Source organism: Corylus avellana, chromosome 6 (assembly GCF_965113065.1).
Source record: "Corylus avellana chromosome 6, dhCorAvel1.hap1.2, whole genome shotgun sequence".
Lineage (NCBI taxonomy): Eukaryota > Viridiplantae > Streptophyta > Magnoliopsida > Fagales > Betulaceae > Corylus > Corylus avellana.
Window position 1 is genome coordinate 22179232 of NC_142495.1, and position 23886 is coordinate 22203117.

Below are 23886 nucleotides of genomic sequence, written 5' to 3' on the forward strand. Positions count from 1 at the left end.
TTGCTGCACAACTTAAGTCCTAGAAATTGAGATTTTAGAGTCATTCCTTGTCCATTTCATACTCAATTTTCTCCCTGCTGAATATGAACCATTTAAGATTTCTTACAACACACATAAGGAAAAGTGGTCCATTAATGAACTTCTAACAATGTGTGTACAAGAAGAGGAGAGGTTGAAACATGAAAATTTGGAGAGTGCACATTTTGTGACTCATAAAAAGGGCAAAGCGAAAAAGGGCAGAGTTGCTGAAATTAAATGGAAGAAGAATGGACAAGCATCATTCAAGCCTTATGGAAATAAAGATGTATGTTTCTTCTGTAAGAAAAAGGGGCACAAAAAGAAGGATTGCCTAAAGTACAAAAAATGGCTCGAGAAAAAAGGTAATCTCGATTCTCTAGTGTGTTATGAATCTAACTTCATAGATACTCATCATAATACATGGTAGATTGATTCGGGTACTACAATTCACGTTGTCAATATCATGCAGGGATTTCTCAGCCTAAGGAAATCGATGGGAAGTGAACAAGGCATCTATTCAGGAAATGGGATGCGTTCGCATGTCGAGGCTATAGGAACCTTTAGACTTGTTTTAGAAAATGGATATATTTTAGACCTTGTAAACACCTTTTATGTTCCTTCATTTTCAAAAAATTTAATTTCTATATCTAAACTAGTACCTTTGGGGTTTGAATTTAATTTTATTGGGTCAAATGTCTATTTGTTTAAAAACTCTACAGATGTTGGCTCAGGAATCTTAGTCAATGGTTTATGTAAATTAAAGTTAGATCCCATTTATGAACAAAGTCTCTTAACTATGCATGATATTGGCAGTAAACACAACATTATTGATGAGTCATCCTCTATGTTATGGCATAGGAGATTGGGACATATCTCCGTAGAGAGAATCAAAAGGCTAATAAATGATGCAGTCCTTAAGGCTCTAGATTTTTCAGATTTTGGTACTTGTGTGGATTGCATAAAAGGAAAGCAAACTAACAAGATCAGTAAAGGTGCCAAGAGGAGTGAAGAAATACTTGGAATCATACACACTGACATTTGTGGACCATTTAGTACCGTATGTTTGAATGGTCAGAGATATTTTATCTCATTTATTGATGACTATTCACGGTTTATGTATCTTTACCTCCTTTTTAATAAGTCTGAAGCACTAGATGCTTTTCAAAACATATAAAAGGGAAGTAGAGAGACAATTAAAAAAGAAAATTAAGATCGTAAGATCTGATAGGGGTGGAGAATATATGGTAGATACACAGAGACAGGGCAAAGACCGGGTCCATTTGCCAATTTTCTCAAAGAAGAAGGGATTATTGCTCAATATACAATGCCGGGTTCACCTTACCAAAATGGTGTTGCTGAAAGGCGAAACCGTACCCTTATGGATATGGTAAGAAGTATGCTTAGCAATAGTGATCTTCCTTTATTTTTGTGGAGTGAGGCCTTAAAAACTTCCGTACATATCTTAAATAGAGTTCCATCTAAGGTTGTTCCCAAAACACCATTTGAGTTATGGAAAGGAGGGAAACCTAGTTTAAGACATTTTCATATATGGGGTTGTCTAGTTGAGGTTAGGGTCTACAATCCACAATTAAAGAAATTGGATCTGAGAACAGTCAGTGGATATTTCATTGGTTATGTAGAAAATTCAAAGGGTTATAGATTTTATTGTCCCTCACATACGCCTAGAATTGTTGAAGCTAGAAATGCAAAATTTATTGAGGCTCTTGACATTAGTGGGAGTAATGTTCCTCAAAAGATAGAGTGGGGGGAAACACGGAATTCAGATACAACATCCGTGAATCAAAATAAGTTGACTGTTTTTCAGGAAAATCAACCAGATATCCTTGAAGAACAATCAATTCAAGAACTACCACCACCTCAAGAGGAACATGTCAATGTGGAGTCTGCAAATCAATATCTACATAATGTGGGTGAGACTGTAGAATTAAGAAGATCCTCAAGAGTAAGGAGGCCAAGCATTTCTGGTGATTATTATGTATACCTATTAGAATCTGACTTTGATGTCGGACCTAAGGATGACCCTATTTCATTTTCACACGCCATGAGTGATGAAAGCTCAAAATTTTGGTATAATGCCATGATAGAAGAAATAGAATCTATGGCTAAAAATTAAGTTTGGGAAATTGTCGAGTTACCTAAAGGAGTTAAAGCCATTGGTTGTAAATGGGTTTATAAAACCAAGAAAGACTCAAATGGTAACATCGATCGATATAAGGCTAGACTTGTAGCTAAGGGATTCACACAAAGAGAAGGTATTGATTACCATGATACTTTCTCTCCAATTTCTAAAAAGGATTCCTTTAGAATAATCATGGCATTAGTAGCTCATTTTGATTTAGAGCTACATCAGATGGATGTGAAAACGACTTTCCTTAATGGGAGTCTTGAAGAAGAGGTGTACATGAAACAACTTGAAGGGTTTTGTTCTGATAAAGGTGATCAATTAGTCTGCAGGTTAAAGAAATCTACATATGGACTAAAATAAGCATCCCGTCAATGGTATTTAAAATTTCACAATGTTATTACTTCATTTGGATTTGCGGAGAACATTGTGGATAATTGCATATACCAAAAATTTCGTGGGAGTAAATTTATTTTCTTAGTCCTACATGTTGATGATATTTTACTTGCAGCTAATGATTTGGGTCTACTGCATGACACTAAACAATTTCTTTCCCAAAACTTTGAAATGAAGTGTAAGTTCTTGTTGGCTTGATTCGGTAAGCAAAATGGTGACCAAAAGTGCCAAGATTCATCATCCATTCAATTACCGTTCGGACGAGAAGAAATGCCGTTCGGACACTCGAAGAATTCTATTTTCCCCGAGAGGCTCGTCTACAATCTTGTTTGCAATCCCGTCCGGACGAGCTCGATAAACAAGAATTCCCGAGAGACTCGTCTGCAGTCTCGTTTGGACTCCGTCCGAATGACTTTTACTAAAAAAGTCATATCTTGAGTTTCATGCCTCTAATTAGAGCAATCTTTGCGGCGTTGGAAAGCTAACTCAAGGATCTACAAAGTCATGTTTCACAAGGTTTAGCTAATTCCAATGTTTACTGGGTCAAAACGGGCCATAAAGAGAAGACTACGAAGTTGGGCGGAATGGCTCGTGTGCAATCTCGTCCGGACGAGATTGCAGATGGCCATGTGTTAAAAACATGTTTTGGCTGTATTTTGTTGTCCCGTCCGGACGGTACATGTTCCCGTCCGGACGCCGCGTACCTGTAACAGTTTTAAATGAATATAAACTCTTTTCTAGGTCTAGGAATGATGAGACTATTATAAATACATCTCAATAGGAAGAGAGAAAGACGAATTTCTGATCTAGAATTCGCCGTTGTGTGCTAAGAGAGTCTGTGACATAGAGAGTATGTTCTCTCTCTTAGAGTAATCGTTTGTGTTTATTTGTTGATTGTTGAAGTGAAGTCAACCGGAGTTCTGGTGAAGGGAGATCACGTAGAAGGATTGTGCCAGCTGTCTCTGGAAAGGGCTACTGCGGTAGAAGGCAAGTAGGTCGCTTGTCTTATACAAGATCGTGTCAATTGCAAAGGTTTTGTAAGTGTGAACGTCTTGTAATCCTTTATTCTTTTACTGAGTTAGTTGATTTCTTGGGTTTGGCTGCCCCGGAGAGGTTTTACTTTTAGAGAGTTCTCTAATTGGTTTCCTCTTCGTAACCAAAATATCTGTGTTCTTTATTGTTCATTGCATATCTATTTTTGGTTAATTATTATTTGTTAGGTCAGATCTATTTCCGCATAATATTGTGTGAAACACCTATACATTCAGAATAGGTGTCGTTTGGAGTCGTATATAGAATTTTCAATTGGTATCAGAGCAGGTTCACTCTGTTTGGATTAATTTCGTGAGTGTGATCCTAGACTCCTCATAATATGTCTCACACAGTTGCACCTAACTCACTTCCTATCTTTGACGGATCCAATTATACGTTTTGGAAAATTCGTATGAAAGCATATCTTAAATCCGTGGATGTTTGGCATATTGTTGAATCTGGATGGACTAATCCTGATAAGGCAATTGCCGAATTTTCAAAGGGTGAAAAGAGTGCTTCGTCAGCGAATGACAAAGCGTTAAATGCCATCTTCACATCTATCTCCATCGAAGAATTCTCAAGAATTTCTCGATGTGTAATAGCTAAAGAAGCATGGGAAACATTGGAAATTACTCACGAAGGAACTAAAATTGTGAGAGCTTCAAAAATTCAGATGTTAGTTTCTCAATTTGAAGAGATTAGGATGGAAGAGGAAGAGACATTTGATGATTTTTATTCTAAGCTTAGCACTATTAGAAACTCTACTATTAATCTTGGAAAGAAAATGACTGATGCTAAGATAATAAAGAAAATCTTAAGATCTCTACCTGCGAGGTTTATACCTCAGATTACTGCTATACAACAGAGCAAAGATCTAGCGACAATGAGAGTAGAGGAACTTGTTGGTTCTCTTTAGACATTTGAACTCATGTTACCTAAGCCCAAAAGCTCAAAAAATCTTGCTCTTAAGATCAAGGCTGCTAAAGGTAAATCTGTAGTTTACTCTGATGAGGATTCTGGAGACGATGAAGAAATAGCTATTATTGCTAGGAAGTTTAGAAAATTTTTCAAAAACAATGGAAATTTTAGAAGTAGGGAATCAAAAAATTCTGTGAATCCTAGTCATGAGGTTAGAGATAATTATGAAGGCAAAAATGATGAAAATCAGAAAAATAAATTATCTCGTGGTCGTAAGTGTCATGAATGTGGTGGTATTGGTCATATTCGTGTTGATTGTGGAAATTTGATAAATTCAAAAGGCAAGGTCTTTAATGTGACTCAAAGTGATGAGTCAGACAATGAGGAAAAAGCTGAAAATATTGCTAATTATATAGCTTTTGGGATTTCTTATGATAGTGAACATGAGGCTAGTGAGTCTAATTCTCTAGATAGTAAACATGGCATATGTGATAATGAATCAGAAGAGGAGGGTGATCTGCAAAATGCTTATAATGATTTGTATGTGGAATGCATTAAATTGAAGAAGTTGAATAAACAACACTTGTAGAAACTCAAAGATGTTAATCTTGAAAATGATCAACTTTCTGTTGCTTTAATTGATTTACATGCTATTCATAATACTTTGATGTCTGAAAATCACATGTTAATTGCCAAAGTGAAATCCTTAGAGAATGAGCTTAATGAATCAAGAAATCATCTGAAAACATTCTCTAGTGAAAAGCTAAATCACATGTTGCATAATCAGAAACATTCGTTTTATAGAACTGGATTGGGCTTTGATAAATCTGCTGTTTCTTCTACTAATGTTTCTTCTCCTTCAAAGTTAATTTTTGTGAAACCAGTTTGTAAAGAAGAAAGCTTGACTAAGAAGAAGGAAATGTATCCTCCAGTTTCAAGAGGTGAGAAAGGTAAGGGAATTTTAACTGATTCCTATGTGTCTCGTTCTACACCGAGACGTGCTCATATGCCAAGGAACCAACCTTCTCAAAGGTTCATTCCTACATGTCATCATTATGGTAAGATTGGGCATATTCGCCCTAATTGTTTTCAGTTGAATAATCATGATTGAAATAGAGACTATTTTCGTTCTAGGGATAGTCATGATAAATTATTCAACATGCTAAGGGGTGTTATTACCCAGTTAAATGACTTGGACAAGAGTCGCACTTCTGTTCCCAAAATGAAGAAAGTTTGGGTTAAGAAGGTTGATACCGTTCACCCGTTGAGGGGGAGTGGTATTGGACTCACCTAGTTTAGGTGGGCACATTGCATGCCTAGGACAGACTTTGCTTATATATATATTTGTGTCCTAGCATCATAGTTTGTTGGGTGTTTGTTTTTTTTTTTTGGTTTAAATCTTTTGTTGTTGTTTGTTTTTGTTGTTTGTGTTTTGTTTCTTTTAACATGTTTTGTTTTGTGTGCATTTAAAAAAAAAAAAAAAAAAAAAAAAAAAAAAATTCAAAAAGACAAATATTTTAATTTGGTTGTTTTTTATTTTCTCTCTTTTGTCTTATGTACCCAAATAGTCCATTAATTTCTTATATTGCTTTCATGGATTTAATTCCTTGCATCTTGGAATATTCTAAATATGCATGAGATAAAAAATTGTTTCAATGGACTTGTTTTTGTGGTTACCTAAAGCATGAGCGTATACGGTACGTTTTACCTATGCTTAATTTTTATGCACATTTAAGCTTAATTTGAGGTAATTTTTTTTGAAAAGTGAGGTATGTTAGGTAACTACACGAGGTGTTTTTGACTAGTCATATTTTTTTTTCAAATTGACCATATACTAGTTGAACCTAGGGCTTAAAAATTCCTGCATTCTTTCTTTTTGTATAAAGCACCAATTGTGTAAGGACACTCTCTCAAAGAGAAAAAGAATCAAAATAGTGAAACAAAATAAAAAGAACATGTTCCTTATGGAATGTACTTTCACTGTGTCAAACTTGTGCTATTTTTTAAAAAGCGGATTATATTGGATGAGAGTGGCTAGGCCCTAGTATGATAAGGTTTGACTTTCGATTGAATTTACTTGTCAAAACCTCGTGTTGGTGAAACTTTCTCCTCTTTGTGTAAATTGGTATTCTTTTTCTCATTGAATGGCTTACACACACAACACACAAGCATGGGTTGAATGGAACATTTTTCTTGGCTTGGGTTAAACAATATGAGTTTCTTGCCATTTCTAGTCTCATGTATATTTTGCATATTTGGAGTATGTTTGGGATATTCATTGCTAAAATACATGAGTTGTTGATGTGTGTATCATGTGTGCTCATTTGACTTTTGAGAGGGAGAAAATTTTTTTTTTTTAAAAAAAAGAGTTTCTTGTTGATTATTAAGTTTTATATTGAGGGGGAGTTTCTGTTATTCATGATCTTGCATTATCTTCATGCATTTTCCTATATGTGATCATGAATGCTTGATTATTGTTTTTCCTGTTCCACATATGCCTTGATGTTTTTGTGTTGAGTGTTTCAGGAAATATGATACCTTTTGTCAATTTGTGACAAAAAGGGGGAGTATAAAATTGGGGAGATGATGGTGACTCGTCCGATTGATTTTGTCACCGAATTGCCAAAGGGGGAGTTTGTAAGTTCTTGTTGGCTTGATTCGTAAGCAAAATGGTGACCAAAAGTGCCAAGATTCATCATCCATTCAATTACCATTCGGACGAGAAGAAATGCCGTTCGGACGCTCGAAGAATTCTATTTTCCCCGAGAGCCTCGTCTACAATCACGTTTGCAATCCCATCCGGACGAGCTCGATAAACAAGAATTCCCGAGAGACTCGTCTGGAGTCTCGTCTGAACTCCGTCCGAACGACTTTTACTAAAAAGGTCATATCTTGAGTTTCAGGCCTCTAATTAGAGCAATCTTTGCGGCGTTGGAAAGCTAACTCAAGGATCTACAAAGTCATGTTTCACAAGGTTTAGCTAATTCCAATGTTTACTGGGTCAAAACGGGCCATAAAGAGAAGACTACGAAGTTGGGCGGAATGGCTCGTGTGCAATCTCGTCCGGACGAGATTGCAGACGGCCATGTGTTAAAAACACGTTTTGGCTGTATTTTGTTGTCCCATCCGGACGGCACATGTTCCCGTCCGGACGCCGCGTACCTGTAACAGTTTTAAATGAATATAAACTCTTTTCTAGGTCTAGGAATGATGAGACTATTATAAATACATCTCAATAGGAAGAGAAAAAGACGAATTTCTGATCTAGAATTCGCCGTTGTGTGCTAAGAGAGTCTGTGACATAGAGAGTATGTTCTCTCTCTTAGAGTAATCGTTTGTGTTTATTTGTTGATTGTTGAAGTGAAGTTAACCGGAGTTCCGGTGAAGGGAGATCACGTAGAAGGATTGTGCCAGCTGTCTCTGGAAAAGGCTACTGCGGTAGAAGGCAAGTGGGTCGCTTGTCTTATACAAGATCGTGTCAATTGCAAAGGTTTTGTAAGTGTGAACGTCTTGTAATCCTTTATTCTTTTACTGAGTTAGTTGATTTCTTGGGTTTGGCTGCCCCAGAGAGGTTTTACTTTTAGAGAGTTCTCTAATTGGTTTCCTCTTCGTAACCAAAAATATCTGTGTTCTTTATTGTTCATTGCATATCTATTTTTGGTTAATTATTATTTGTTAGGTCAGATCTATTTCTGCATAATATTGTGTGAAACACCTATACATTCAGAATAGGTGTCGTTTGGAGTCGTATATAGAATTTTCATGAAGGATTTAGGTGAAGCCTCTTATGTCTTAGGCATTGAGATTCATAGAGACAGGTCTCCAAAGATGTTAGGTCTGTGTCATAAAGCCTATATTGAAAGAGTTTTGGAAAAATTCAGAATGCATGAATGTACACCCAATGCGGCACCCATATTGAAGGGTGATACATTCAATTTAAGTCAATGTCCGAAAAATGTTTTGGAAAAGAAAGAAATGGAAAGCATTCCTTATGCATCTGCTATTGGTAGTTTAATGTATGCACAAGTTTGTTTAAGACCTGACATTGCATATGCAGTAGGAAAGTTAGGAAGATATCAAAGTAATCCTGGAATGGAACACTGGAAGGCTGCTAAAAAGGCTATGAGATATTTACAAGGAACCAAGAATCATATGCTGACTTATAAGAATGTAGATTATCTAGAAGTGGTTGGATATTCAGACTCAGACTTTGCGGGTTGTAAAGACTCTAGAAAGTCCACTTTGGGATATGTCTTTATGTTGGCAGGAGGTGCTATATTATGGAAGAGCAACAAACAGACGATAATTGCATCATCTACTATGGAGGTAGTGTTCATAGCATGCTTTGAAGTGACTTCACAGGCAAAATGGTTAAGAAATTTTATCACAGGGCTTCAAGTTGTTGATTCAATATCGAAGCCGCTACGAATTTACTCTGATAATTTGGCAGTAGTTTTCTTTTCAAAGAATAACAAAAGTGGGAGCAGAACTAAACATATTGACATAAAGTATCTTGCTGTCAGAGAGAGAATTAAGGAACAAGAAGTCTCTATAGAGCATACAAGTACAACTTCTATGATTGCAGATCCCATGACAAAAGGGCTCTCAATAAAGACATTTTCGAAACATGTAGAGAGCATGAGATTAGTGAGCTCATTTTATGCTTGATTAAATTCTTGTTATTTGGAGTACTCGTTCATTGTCAAAACAATATTTATTTTTGTGCACATAAAGTATTTGCTCCAATACAGTTAGACCCAGAATAACTTATTGGAAGTTATTCATAAAGAATTATACCATTACAGATTTTATTTTTGAAAGATTCATACATTGTAATACATGGAAGGAAATGTTGATATAATAACATAACCGCCATGATTCATGTATTGTATCTCTCTTTAAAGCGAAACTAAAGCTTTAGTAGTTTTCAATTTGGCCATATACAGTTTTAGTTACCCAAACGATTTTAAAATGTGTCATGTGAGCCAAGTGGGAGAATATTAGAATTAATCTTCTATCAGGAGACTTAAGGTGGCCCACATGTCACATATATTATATATATATAGTTTATTATATATAGTTTTATCAAACAAAACAACTTTGGGTAATTAAAGTACAATTAACTACTAAAGGTGAAAAGGTGTTTTATTTTCACCAAGTGTTGTCTCCCTTGATGGAAGGAAGCAACGTAAGATAAGTGGATAGGGGTCTTGGCCTATATAAAAGGCAAGCCTGTGATATCCATCGATCACAACTTTAACGTGAAAAACAAATAGACCAAAAATCCTTATCTATCACTCTCCAACAAAGTGAAGGTTCTAGGATTGCGAATTGAGAGTTCTGGGATTGTGAATTCTGCAAACATTTAACGAGTATTCAATTCAAGTGCTTAAACAACAATGGCCAGAGGTTAGTATTTCTTTTATGTTTATATAATTTTCTCCCAAATTCTTACATAAGGTTCAAGTGTAATACCACGGAATTTATACCCTAGAATAAAGGTGATATTAACATCAAGGATAAGGAGGATTTGCAATCTTATTAAGATTTATATGGAGTTAGGTAAATAGACTTAATGTGAAAGATGATGGAAAATTGCTGGTTAGAATTTTAGTGGGTTATTGAAAGAAAAGTCACATTGTTTTGGACGCCAAAAATTTTATGAGTGACCTTAAATAAAACTGTCTTAAGACCTTATAGAATGATGAGAAAGGAAGATTTTAAAAGTGGTTTCATGATTTTTTGACACTTGTAGAAGGAGTTATGATTTTTAGAAAATTCAAGTGTCAAAACAGGAATTCCAGTCAAACACAGGCATAGGATTTCGAGGGACTTTTGAGGTACCAAAATGTTATGGGTTGCTATGATTTTTGGATATGTTTCGGATCTTTGAATGAGGAAAATTTCAAGCTAAATTTCGTGTCATTTGGAGATAAATTGAAAAAAGTTATGATTTTCCCAAGTTTAATAGGTCAAGCTGCGGAGTAGTTGAAGTACCTGCGATTTGGGAAATTAATTGGATGGGTTAATGATGTCTGTAAGCCACGATTTTTTTGGTATATGTTAGTCAAAAGGTTTAGGTTCATTAAGGATTAATTGTAGATTTTTATGATCACATTTTAATGTAAATGCATGAGGAGTTTGTTTGACAAGTCATCAAGCTCAAGATGACACATGCCTAGCTTACATGATAAGTTGCTTGGTTGACACCGAAAGGTACAGGTGTTATATAGCATGTTTCCCTTGCCTCCTCGGTGAACACCTGGGGTTCTAAGGTGTCATTTTCTTAAGACATTCCTGGACACTTGTCTTGTGGTTAGAGGAAATTGAATGTATGTGGGACACTTGGTGGACACTTGTCTTGTGGTTTAGAAGGAATTGGATGCATGTGGAACAAACATGTGGCAAGCTCTCAAGGGAAAATGTCCCACATACAGTGGGTATTTAAGGAGAGCAAATCCTCTCAATTGCTCACAGCTCAAGTGAGCGTGAGATGAGGGAGAGAACCGGAAGAAAGAGAGAAGAGAAAAGAGAAGAAAGGAATGAAAGAAAAGAGAGAAGAAAGAAAAGAGAGAAGAGAAAGAAAGAGAGAGGAGGAAGAAGGAATATAAAATAAAAAAATATGAGAATTCTCCAAGGTAATATTTTCATATCTTTTATGGTATTTTTAGTATGTAGCTAAATTCCTAATATTAAGTTGATGCTTACTGCGTTTAGATGCTAATACGTCTTATGATAATTGGAGTGATTGTTGTAAATGTTTCTAAGCTTTTGATATTGGGAGTAAGTTGCTAAATTAAATGGCTTAGGAGGAGATTAATAGTATGGCTAGATAAATTTCTTGATGATTCTATAAGAATATTATAACCTTAGTGTTTTAGTGTAAAGCAATGGATTGGAATAAGGCTTTAGTTGAGTTGATTATTAGAATTTTATGGGAAGCATATAAATCAAGCATGGTGGGGTTTGATGTCACTATAATGTTTTTGGTTTAAGAATTTTATGGAACCTGTTACAAGTTATTTATAGTTTTCTGTTCCAAGAATAAAATCTTAAAAATTCAAATGAATGGAATATTGGCTCATCTGCATTGTTGCTTTGACTGATGTATCTGAGTTTAAGAATGTAAGTAAAAAGGGAATCCTCCAAGTAAAAACATGTTAGTCAATTTATTACTATATTTTCTTGATGTGAACAATTGAGCATTAGATTAAAAGTAGAACCTCAGTGATGGTGTGTTTTTATGGAGATACTTGGTGCTGTTATTATATTATTCTGTATTTCTGTTAATGCCTATTAAACCACGTCTTTTGTTTGCTTAAATGATTGCTCCACTTAACTGACGTGGAACCTTAATTAATTGCCTGATGTCTTTCTAGTCAGATTATACACATTTATTGAGTTTGTGAAAATTTTTACATTAACGTTTGATATTGAATATATATATATTCAGCAATTCTTAGAACAGTTTTTCTTATATATGTGAATCACTTAAAGGCCTGTTGTATATACAAATACAGAATATTTCTTCTTATATATATATATAGGTTATCTTTTATTAAATCTTGAACTTAAAATCTTAAAATACTCCTCTAAGCTCATTATTGCAAAATGTTTAGGTAGGAGACACTTCAACGGAAACTCAACACCAAAACCAGGTAAGGGGACACAACACCAAAAATCTCAACAAATTTTTATTATAAATCTTTTGAAAAATGTTGGGGATTTTATAAAGAATCCACTTACATGATTTTTAATTGTACTTCCTTCCATATTTTAATGACAAGTTTTATTTATTCATATGTCATTGTTTAAGAATTTTGATACAGTTACCATATTTCATGATTTATGCATGACTGCAATTATGAATGAAAAGAGTTCTCAAAGTTCATGGCACAGATGAGTTTCAGATCATATGAAATGTTATATGTGCATTCATGACATAGTGTACAGTTACAGATGAGTTTACAGATCATATGAAATGTTATATGTGCATTCATGATTATAAATGTTTAACCCGATACATGATTATAGTGACAATCGGTACCGCATAGGGTAGCATGGCAAGCACACCGAAGGACGGTTACAAGAAGGTGTGTGCTACCGGCCAGGTGGCCTTCACCTAGGGAAGTTCCCAACCTGGTAGCTCTCCCCTGTGACGACAGGATTAGCATATAGGTCATTCGAAACAAGCCAACGTGCGCCGCTCACGGTAAATTTGTGATATCGGGTCAAAGGGTAAAACAATTATTTTGAAGGGAAAGTAAAAGGAAATGCTTATTCATTTTGCAACTATCTTGCTTATTTTGTTAATTATGTGATTTTGCATAAATTGTTATTGTGCATGACAGAGATTTTGGCATAGAAATTTGTATAACATGTTTTATAGCATCTTGGTGTTGTGGCTACTTACTGAGTTGTCGAACTCACCCCTTCTCCCTATACATCTTTTTCAGATTTCTCTATATATATCGTAATATTGAAGACATGGGTACCAGTTGGCCTCTTAGTTGTTAAAGATCCTATCGCTGCTTTATGGACTAGCAAAAGCAGTCACAGTAGAAGTGTCTGGGACTCCATTCTATAACTAGACGGCTTGGGCTAAGCATAGATGGTGTAACTTTATTGCTTATGAGATTATTGAATACTAGCACATTATGTGTTTGTGATTTTATAAATGAATAATTATAGTACTCTGGTGACGTTATGATCTTATATTAGGAGAATTATTTTTATTTTGTTTAAATATGAATATGTTACAATTGCTCCCAATCGCTCTACCTCTAGAACTTGGGGCGTTACATCAAGAGTATTGAAACCAATTTGAATCTCCGAAGATTTTTATTATCTTGTTACTTTTGAAATTTTTGTATTGAATCATATGATATTATGATGTAGTTCTTTTTGGGGTCTCCCAATAATTTCCTTCCAGATTTTGAAAATTGGAGATATTGAACCTTGGTCTTAATTCCTTTGGTTATAACATTATATCATCTTTAAGTGGACTTGCGTCCCTTAAGACAAGTAATCTAATATAGCTACTTCTTCCATTTATAGTTATGCTTATCATGCCAAATCTCTCTTTAATTGTACTCTATTTTTATATTTATTTATTTTTATTTTTTATTATATGTCCACACAAGGGAAGGGGGAGGGAGAATTCGAACTAGTGACCTCTACTTTATGAGGCGTGGTTCACAGCTGTTGAGCTACTCCTTGGAGACTCTTTAATTGTACTTAATCTTCTGATTATGTTCACTTCTTTATTATCTCTTACAAATGCAATGAGTCTTGGTGGCCATTGTTACTATGCGAAGATATATTTTGAATTTAAATTACTTGCGACTATGAAGTGATGTTTTCCAGCAATCCTAATTTTTTTTATTCTTTTTTCATCTAAATACTATGAATTGCTTATATAGTTGGTTTTTCTTTTTCTTTTTTTTTTTTTTCTTTTTTTTAATAGATCTACTGCATGTTTTAAAAGGTTGTCAAGATTAGAGAATCTGAAGACCTTATATCTTAGTTGCAACAATTTCAATAAAGCATCATAAAATCTTTGAGTGCTGTCGTATCTCTTAAGAATCTAGATCTTGCTTTGAATCAGATAGAAGGATCATTTCCAACCCAAGATACATTAATTGGTTAGCGCAAAAGCAAAAAACCGAAAGACCACTCCTTTCACATATTATCAAATAAGTGAACGTGTAAAGAAGTAACTAAAAACTTGAAGGAAATGATTAAGCAAAGATAGAATAGCTGCCCATAATTATTCACCAAAATTTATGAAAAAAATAAGTCAATGTACTCTAATTCAAAATGTACTCCACCTTCCCTATTAGAATAGGATGAAGGGTGAGGTTGTGGGTTAAGGGGTAGAACTACCTAGACCCTATTGCCCTCTCAAAATTTTAAGATTTAGAAAAGTTTTCTCTTTTCATAAGATAGATTCTCAAAAATTAAATTTTTATCCTCCAAAAATATCTTTTTTCTTGTTGTCCGACCTAAAATTCTAGTTCCGTCCTGTATAGGTTCAAGGCTTTTAGGAACCAAAAACCAAAACCAAAACCATGTGGTTGCAAACGATTTTCACAATTTGAGGAAAGCATGCAGCATAAATGGTCCAAGGAGTGACTAATAAATGTATTATGTGCCTCACAATGATATACAACAAAATAAGAATTATTCTACACTTTTCATTACTTGGAATGAAAGAAATAGAGTAGGACCAAAAACTTTGTTTGGTGAAAATCCACGAGTGTATGACATCTGACACAAACTGGAGAAAATGCCAATTATAACTTTTCATGGTCGCTTCTGAGATCACAACAACTAAGAGACCAAAATTATGACACGAGAACAAAAAAGCCAACATAAATATCTAGGAAAGAACAATTGTTAGTCCTTGAAAAGTGAGAAAATCATATTTATTAAGGAAGAAAGACTGGGTAAAGGAGAACTCGACACAGATTTATAAAAAGGGTGTTGATAAAAAATAAAAAATAAAAACAAAAAAAAAAAAAAATAAAAAATAAAAAATAAAAAAAAAAAGAGATTCAAACTCAAGATTTCATAATATTTCACCTTAAGTTTGAAGGGAGATGTTAGAATATACGGAAACTATAATATTTTTTGTATATTCCATAATTAGGTTGATATTGAAATATTATCAATCTATTTATGGGTTGATTGTAATCAAATATTGAGATTGTAATCAAATCAAGGAGATTTGATTACTATATTTGTATTTATGTAGTACCCTATAAATAAGGACCTTTGTATTGTAGACAATTCATTGAATAAAAGTATAATGTAACTCTTAGAGTTAGGGTTTTACCTGTGGATATAGGTTATAAATCGAACTACGTAAAAATATTTTGTCTCTTCTCTATTATATTATCGGTATTTTATTATTCCGCATTTTATATTCATAGCATTATGAATATTCCACCTTGAATTTAAGGGGATGTTAGAATATACGAAAAGTATAATATTTTCCGTATATTCATAATTGGGTTGATATTGAAATATTCTCTATTTATGAGTAGATTGTAATCAAATCAAAGATATTTAATTATTATATTTGTATTTATGCAGTACCCTATAAATATGGACCTTTGAATTGTAGACATATTAAGTTAATAAGCACAATGTAACCCTTAGGAGTATTCCGAGTAGTGGACGTAGATGTCTAACACCGAACCGGCCACCTATAAGTTCTTTGTGTTATTTTCTATATTGCTTCTGCGTCATCATTATTTCAATGTGGTATCAGAGAAATTTCAACACGTACAATTAAGATTAGCTTTATATAATTCATATTTGATAAATTAATTTCATTGAGAATGAGGGAACAGAGAAATCAGGGCTGTAACTGTTAAAAACATGTATTTGCGTGCTTTTTACTCTTACATGTTTACAGTGTACCCATTTGTTTTTGACCCGATACTTTTTACATAATTCATACATTTCAGATATATGTTGCTCTCAGCCTCAAGTTTATACGTGTTTATTGTAAGATTACATATACTTTGTTGAATATTTATGCATTGTTCCTTTATGAGAAGCCTAGATACAGATGGGTAACCTGTTTGCAAGAGTTTGTGACTTGATTTATTTAGAGATTTATGTGCAAGTATGTACTGGTAGTATATTTATGTTGGGTTGATCTTGTGCCCTCTTAATACTTAATCTGCTAATTAAATCATTTTCTTAGTTAAAATGAATAGCCCAATAAAGCTTATTTTTTGCTCAATTGTACTACCAACCGAAATTCTATACAAATTAGCTTGTAAGAAATTTTCTACAAAGCTAGCCCATGTGAGAATGCTCCAAATATACTTTCCCTCATTTGTTGAATCTTCTCAATCCTGTCTTGCTATCTTTTCAATAACGGTTATCCTCATCTTTCGTGTATATTCTTTAGCTTTTTGTTTTTTTTGTTTTTTTTTTTTTATTTTTGGTCTACAGATGGTTTAGTTTCCTTATCAGCATCATATATATACTACAACGAGTAATGTTAGGAATCATAATTTTATCTTCTTTTTATCCTTCCATGGTTGATTTGAGTTTTAAAATTAAAATCCAATAATCATTCAACCAAAATTTAATAGTAATTTAAAAGTTACATCAACTTTAAAAGAATAAAAAGATAATCATATCATTATTACTCATACTCTAACATTAAGCTTCTAACTCATAGTAAAAGGAAAAGCTCGACCTTCGTAGAAAGAACACTATCTTTCATTTCATTTGGATCATATACTTAAAAAGATGACGTGATCACTCATCTTACAGTTGGGCCAAGCCCGAATAAGCTACAAGTTCCCAAAATGATGCCCAAATTAAACAGGGTTTGCATAACACAACTCGATGAATTATGTAAATTTAGCCCTTGTAAAGCCAAAATTGCTTCATTAAATTATGAATAATAAGATAGTCTCTTTTAACGGTTACGGATACATACATGAGTTAAATTTATAACCTTCAAAGGGGAAGAAAATGTATAATTTATTGTTCATTCTTTTTCTTGGTTCAGTAGATGTGAAAGTTTATGGAAAAAACACACAATTATGGTAGTTAGCCCTTTGGGCACGGTAACCAGGAGAGGACAGTTTACGTAGACTTCACTGGGGACCAAGATTTGGAAAAAAAACACTAAAAATGGGCCTCCAGGAGCTTGTCCCATTTGCTAGCAAAGGTGCTTCCTAGCTAACATATAATACCCATGAGATTATTTATATCAATTTCTTTGTATTTATCCTTTCCATCTTATGATTTTCTAGATATTTTACTGTAACGTGGAAATTGAAGCCACCAATCCATGTCAGAGTGGAAATTAAGGGGCATTGATGTTTTAATGGGTGAAATATTTTCAATGACTCTGAAAAAAGTGTGTCTAATCAAAGCAGTCCATGTCGACGTGGAATTAGTGCACTAAATTCCATGCATTCAACTCTCAAAGTCTAATTATTATTATTTTTTTAAGGGTTAAATACTAAATTCTCCCTTGGATTTTATTGCTTTATTTTTTTTTTTTTCTTAGGATTTGATATTTATCACAGGAGGTCCATGTGGTTTTGATGAAAGACCAAATTAACCTTCTGTCAGTTGACCATTAGTTGACTTAACGGAAATCCATGTAGACCAATCAAATGTTAACATGTGGCACCTGCTTCAAATTTTTTTTTTTTTTAATTAAAAAATGTATTTTTTTTTTTTTAAAAAAAAAAAAGGAGTGGCCGAGCCACACCCTTGGCCATTTGGGGGTGGCTCGGCCAACCCCTTTGGCCATAATGGTGGCCTGGCCACCCCCATCTGGCCGGATTGGGGTGGTCGAGCCACCCCCTTGGCTCCAAAGGGGTGGCCGAAACCACCCCCAGTGGGTACTGGGGGTGGCTCGGCCACCCCTTTGGGCAACAAGGGGGTGGCCAGGTACTGAGGGTGGCTTAGCCACCCCTATAGAGCCTAGCAGGTGGCCGAAACCACCCTCAGTACCCACTAGGGATGGTTTCGGCCACCCCCAAATGGCCAAGGGGCTGGCTCGGCCACCCCCAATTTTTTTTCTTTTTTTTTTTCAAAAAAAAAAATACATTTTTTTAATCTAAAAAAAAAAAAAAATTAAGTATGAGCCACGTGTCAACATTTGATTGGTTTACGTGGATTTTCGTTAAGTCAACTAACGGTCAAGTGACAGAAGGTTAATTTAGTCTATTATCAAAACCACAGGGATCTCCTGTAATAAAAATCAAACCCTAAGAAAAAAAATAAAACAATGAAACTCCAGGAGAGAATTTAGTATTTAGCCCTTTTTCTAAATCTTTCGTGCGTTCTCCCCATTATTTAAGCTTTTGCAAGAATTTTTAAATATTTTTTTAATTTATTTAAGGTCTTCCGACACATTTTCAGTTGTACAAGCCACAACGTTTCGCAAAAGAAGGAAAGAAAAGCAAGCTCATGGTTAATTAATGTAACTTTAGTTAGTAAGAAATCTCATGAGTCTCAGTCAACCACCAAAGTGTCTAATTGGAAATTCAGGCACTAATCTTTAATGCATTGTTTTTGAGATATTTTCGTAGTGAGGTTCATTTGTAATTTTAGAGAATTGCATGTTCAATATATATATATGGATGTTTTTCACATTTTAAGACCATTGTATGTACGCCTGCAAATAGTACGAGGACGTGCGTTGACTTTTGGATAACCCCTAAATAATGCCTAAACGTACAACGCAGCTTTTGGTCCGCTAGGTAAACAGTACCGAACGTACGCCCCAATAGTACAGTCCGTACACTACTTTTCAAAATCACTTGTACCGCCCTCAGCTTTTTCTCACCTATAAATACCTCTTACCCCTCGCCATCTCATGCTCATTTTCACCCCCAAGCTCTCTACATCACCCTGTATGAGTGTATTTGTGAGTTTTTACAGTTTTGTGAAGAAGGAGAGTTGGTTTCTTGAAGGCCTTGCTTCTAGAATGTAACTTGTACGCTTACGTTTCTCTTTAGTTGTTATAATGTTTTTCTATACTAGCTTAGTTGTTGGTTTGAGTTTCTAGTTAAGTTGAGCTTTAATCTTCATTTGGGTTGGGTTAGTGTTTCATCTTCATTGAACGTATTTTCTTGTGCATGAGGGCTTTATTTTGAGATAGAGAATCTTAGAAAAACTTTTGGGTAGTTTTAGAACATGTTGAGAGGATAGGAGGACGTTGGGAAAAAATGAGGTTCTACCTGAAACTTTTGTGCGGACGTACGGCCATGAGACCGGACGTACAAGCCTTCTGGCAGGCATACGGCCAGGGAACCGGACGTATGGTCAGAAGCGTTCCAGTGAACGCCATTTTTACCAATCGTCCGATAGCCTCTGTCTTTACGTTCTAAGTTTGTTTTAGCTGGACTTAAGACTAACAGTAGGTTTTCCATAGATTTGGAAAACCCGAAATGTGTGGAAGGATACTCGAATAATATTTACGACCTAGGTGATTTTTAAATCACATAATGTTCGCTATTTATTTTCCCGTATTGCATGTTTATTTTGTGTACCAAAACAAACCTATTTACAATTCTTACAATATACTCCTTGTTGCCCATGAACTCTAGCTTTTTGTGAAAATATGTTACTTAACAAGATAATGACATTGAGACTCGTAAAAGTATGCATATAAAATATGAACAAGATTTATTGCATCGTATGACATAGTACACCGGTATGTGCGGAATAACGGCCATGGGCTTACTATGCATGTTAACTTTATGGTCAAATGTGTCTGTTGATATATGGGCCTTGGATCCAATGGCTGTTTCGTAATCGGCATAGCCTTAACGGGAGGTCACTACAGGACGGACATCATTTGTAGTATGGGCCACCCGAGGTCGAACTCGATCTGGTCGCTAGTGTTATGGACGGTAGCTTACAATGGTTGAGACACCAGCATTATATTACAGGTCCCTCGGGACAGTGTTAACCCTGCTGAGAAAGGGTAATATTTTGGGTAGACCATACTGTTAAACTATCACTATTACTCATGATTATAAGCATGTACTATATCTATATCGCATTCTTGTATAACTATCATGATTAAACTATTGCACTTTACCAAATGAAGTTCATCACAAAATAATGGCATGGGCATTATGTGCATTAATTTTCACTAAGTCCTTGGACTTACCCCCTTTTTTATGTTTCTCCCTCCACCATGAATAATTGTGCAGTTTAGCTAGCATATAATATGCCTACGGACCCGACTTGGGTGATTGCTCAGGACGTAATCCAAGTGGTTTTTGAAGACATGAACCCTATTTGGTTGACTTCCATGTGGGATGAGGGAGGAACCACGTAGGGGGCAATGATTGAGATTGTCATCTCTTTGGCATTGCTTAAACTTAGGCTTTGATCTTTTTATCTTTTGTAAGACAATTATCCGGTGGTTTATAATATGTTATGACGGTCTGTTGACCGATACTTTTGGTGACATATTTATACTAAGAGGTATTATGTTTACTCTAGTGTATAAATGTGCGGTTGTTTTAGTTACTGCTCTCTATTCCTATAGTTTAAAAGTCTTTTACTAAAGTCTCTCGTATAGGATAGGTTGTGATCCCTGAGTCTTGTCCCGTGAAGAATAGGGCTGGGAGACAAACCATGGAGTCAATTATCAGTTAATTGATTGTTACATCGGGGTCGTTATAGTTGGTATCAAAGCCTTATGCTCTGAAGGACTATAGGATAAAAAGGAAAAAAAAGCTTAGGTAATGATCATACCAGAGTATAAGCTAGATAGTTGCAAGGACGTAGTTTCTAGATGGTCGCTCGATTCTAATTAAGTCAGTTCTAACTCTGCTCTTCGTTGCAGAGAATGCCACCATGAATGAACCTAGCAACCGAGCCTAATGCCCTAGAAATCGGGAATGCCGAGGACGATGTTCATCTAGAACCAGTGGACATTCAGTCTACGAAGCGGCGCCCCCGGGAAGAAATCAAGTGATGGATGCGATTGGTCAGTTGGTGTCGGCTTTAGATCGTGATAAGGTCGTAAGGTAGCTAGTTACAGGACCAGTTGTTCTCTAAAGGACTTCTGTAGCCATCATTCGGACAGTTTTGATGGAAGGGGCGGTTATATCAGTGCGGAGAACTGGCTGAATGGTATGGAGGAACTGTTTACTACTATTGGGTGCACCAATGAGCAGAAGGTGGCTTACATTGCTTATAAGCTAACTGGGGAGGCTAAACGCTGGTGGCAAGACAAGAAAATCGTGCTTATCGCTAATTTGGGTTCAGAGACTGCCATCACGTGGGACATCTTTAAGCACGAGTTTAATCAACACTTCTTTCCCAGAGTCGTGCAAGAGGCGAAGGCACAGAAATTCTTGGAATTGGCCCAGGGAAGTATGTCGGTCATTGACTTGAACATGAAAATTTGATTAATAATTTTAAATCTCAAAAAGCTAGAAGAATGATTTTAAATTAATTTTTATTATTTAATTAAAAATTTATTATACCAATATTTTAAAATTGAAAATGTCTTATTTTAATTTTTTGCCTTAAACTTCAATTTTCATTCCACCAATGTCTAACATGAAGCGCCGGTAGTTATTCGGTTTAGTTGAGTTCAACTTATGATGTTGAAAATGTCAAAAATCACACTTTTCAATTGATGAATAAGGTTGTTCGCTTTCAATTAACGATCAATTCTAGACAATGTGAGGAATCTTTGACCATCAATACGAAAAAAAAAAAAAAAAAAAAAAAAAAAAGAGTCCAATTTACTACCATAATTAAAAGTAAAAAAAAAAAAAAAAAAAAAAAAAAAAAAAAGTTCAAGGGGAAAATATACTTCAACTCTCCGAATTATCACCCATTTTGCAATTATGCTTCCAAGCGTTAGAAAGTGGCTACGAGTTTCTGCATATTATCATTACGTTCAAATTGTAATTTGAGCTACCCCTTAGGGATCTTAGTAATTGTAATTTGAATAAGCTCATTGACAATATTCCAAAGTTTCTCTATGACCAAAGAGAAATTGAAACAATTGATTTGTCTCACAATAAGTTGAAAGGAAGCTTTCCCATTTGGTTGCTTGAAAATAATACAAGACAACAAGTGCTGAATCTTCAGAATAATTCTTTCATGGGTAAGTTTCACTTGCCACCAGATCGCTACAAGAATATTTGGTTTATAGATGCATCTGAAAATTACTTAAATGGGCAACTTCATTAAAATATTGGAAAGATAACCCAATACTTGTGATATCTAAGTCTTTCCTAAAATCATTTTGAAGGATATCTTCCATCCTCAATTGGTGAGATGAGTAGTTTGGAGAATTTGGACTTGTCCTTTAATAATTTCTCTAGAGAGTTACCAATGGAATTTGTTGCCAATTGCACCTCCTTGCTCGTTTTGAAGTTATGCAATAATCACTTTGATGGTGAATTATTCTAAAAGCACTTCAAGTTGCAAAGATTATCAGTTTTGAAATTAAACAACAATCAATTCAGAGGTACTCTACTAAACTAATGTATTTGGATATTAGCAACAACATGTCAGGAACAATTACCGAATGGATCGGAAACATGACAATTTACAATCTTTCTTATAACTCTCTTTTAGGACTATTACCTTCTTGCTTGAGTCTAAAGCTTGTTGAGCACCTGCATTTGCAAGGAAACAAACTTAGAGGACTAATACCGAAAGCTTTTTTTCAATTCATCGTCTCTTTTGACATTGGACATTAGAGATAACTTTTTTGGCATCATCCTTGATGAAATCGGTGCACTTTCTAACTTAAGAATACTTTTGTTGAGTGGCAACAATTTCAGTGGTATAATTCCAAATCAGCTATGTTGGCTAAATAAGTTAGGCATAATGGATTTTTCCAAGAACTCTCTTTTGGGGACAATACTGCATCTTCACAACATATCATTTGGAAAGATACTTGTTACTGATCTTGTCTATAAAGAATATTATTTTATGTTGTGGCTCATGCCAATAGGTTCCACATTCCAAAGGCTCTTGAAATGGAATAAAGAAAGCTATAACATGGAGATAAATTATGGTCAACATGTTAAGGTTGAGTTTGTAACAAAATACAGGTCTAACTCCTATAGTGGTGATATATATCCTTGATTACATGTCTGGATTGGATTTGTCATGCAATAAGCTAATAGGTAGAATTCCACCGGAATTAGGAGAGCTATCTTCAATTCATGCATTGAACTTGTCTTACAATCAATTGACAGGTTCCATTTCACAAAAATTATCAAATTTGACCGTGTTGGAGAGTTTAGACCTTTCTCACAACAATTTGATCTGAACTTTCTAGAAGTGTTCAATGTGTCGTACAACAATTTATCGGATATAACGCAACACATGAAAGCCTAGTTTGCAACATTTGAGAAGAGTAGTTACCAAGGAAATCCCTTTCTTTGCGGAAAGCCGCTAGAGAAAATCTGCAACAAAGCAAATGAGTCACATCTATCACCAACAAAACCTTCAAATGCTAGTGAAGGGAAATGGTATGAAGTAGATCTCCAAATCTTCTTTACAAGCTTTACTGCATCTTATATTATTTTCTTCTTGGGTGTAGCTACTCTCCATTATATTCATCCTTATTGGCAATGACAATGCTTCAGTTTAATTGAGGATTTTAAGTACGGTTGTTATTATTCTATTTTTGATACCTTAAAAAGATTGTCATGCCGTCTGTATCTTTAGATATATTCAGTTTCCATGGAAACATTTGATGGTAATGATGATAGCTCGTCGTACATTTGATTATGAATAATGGTTATAGTGTTGTAATATATATGAGGCAGGGTGTTCACTTGCACTTGCTTTATTTTGTATTGCAATTCTTGTCATTTAATTATGGATATTGTCCTTGT

General features: G+C 34.9%; 1 pseudogene; it reads left to right on the forward strand.

Annotated features, from left to right (window-relative positions):
• The first annotated feature begins 20873 nt into the window (after positions 1-20873).
• On the forward strand, positions 20874-23623 carry LOC148585041 (cuscuta receptor 1-like; annotated as a pseudogene).
• Positions 23624-23886: the final 263 nt, after the last annotated feature.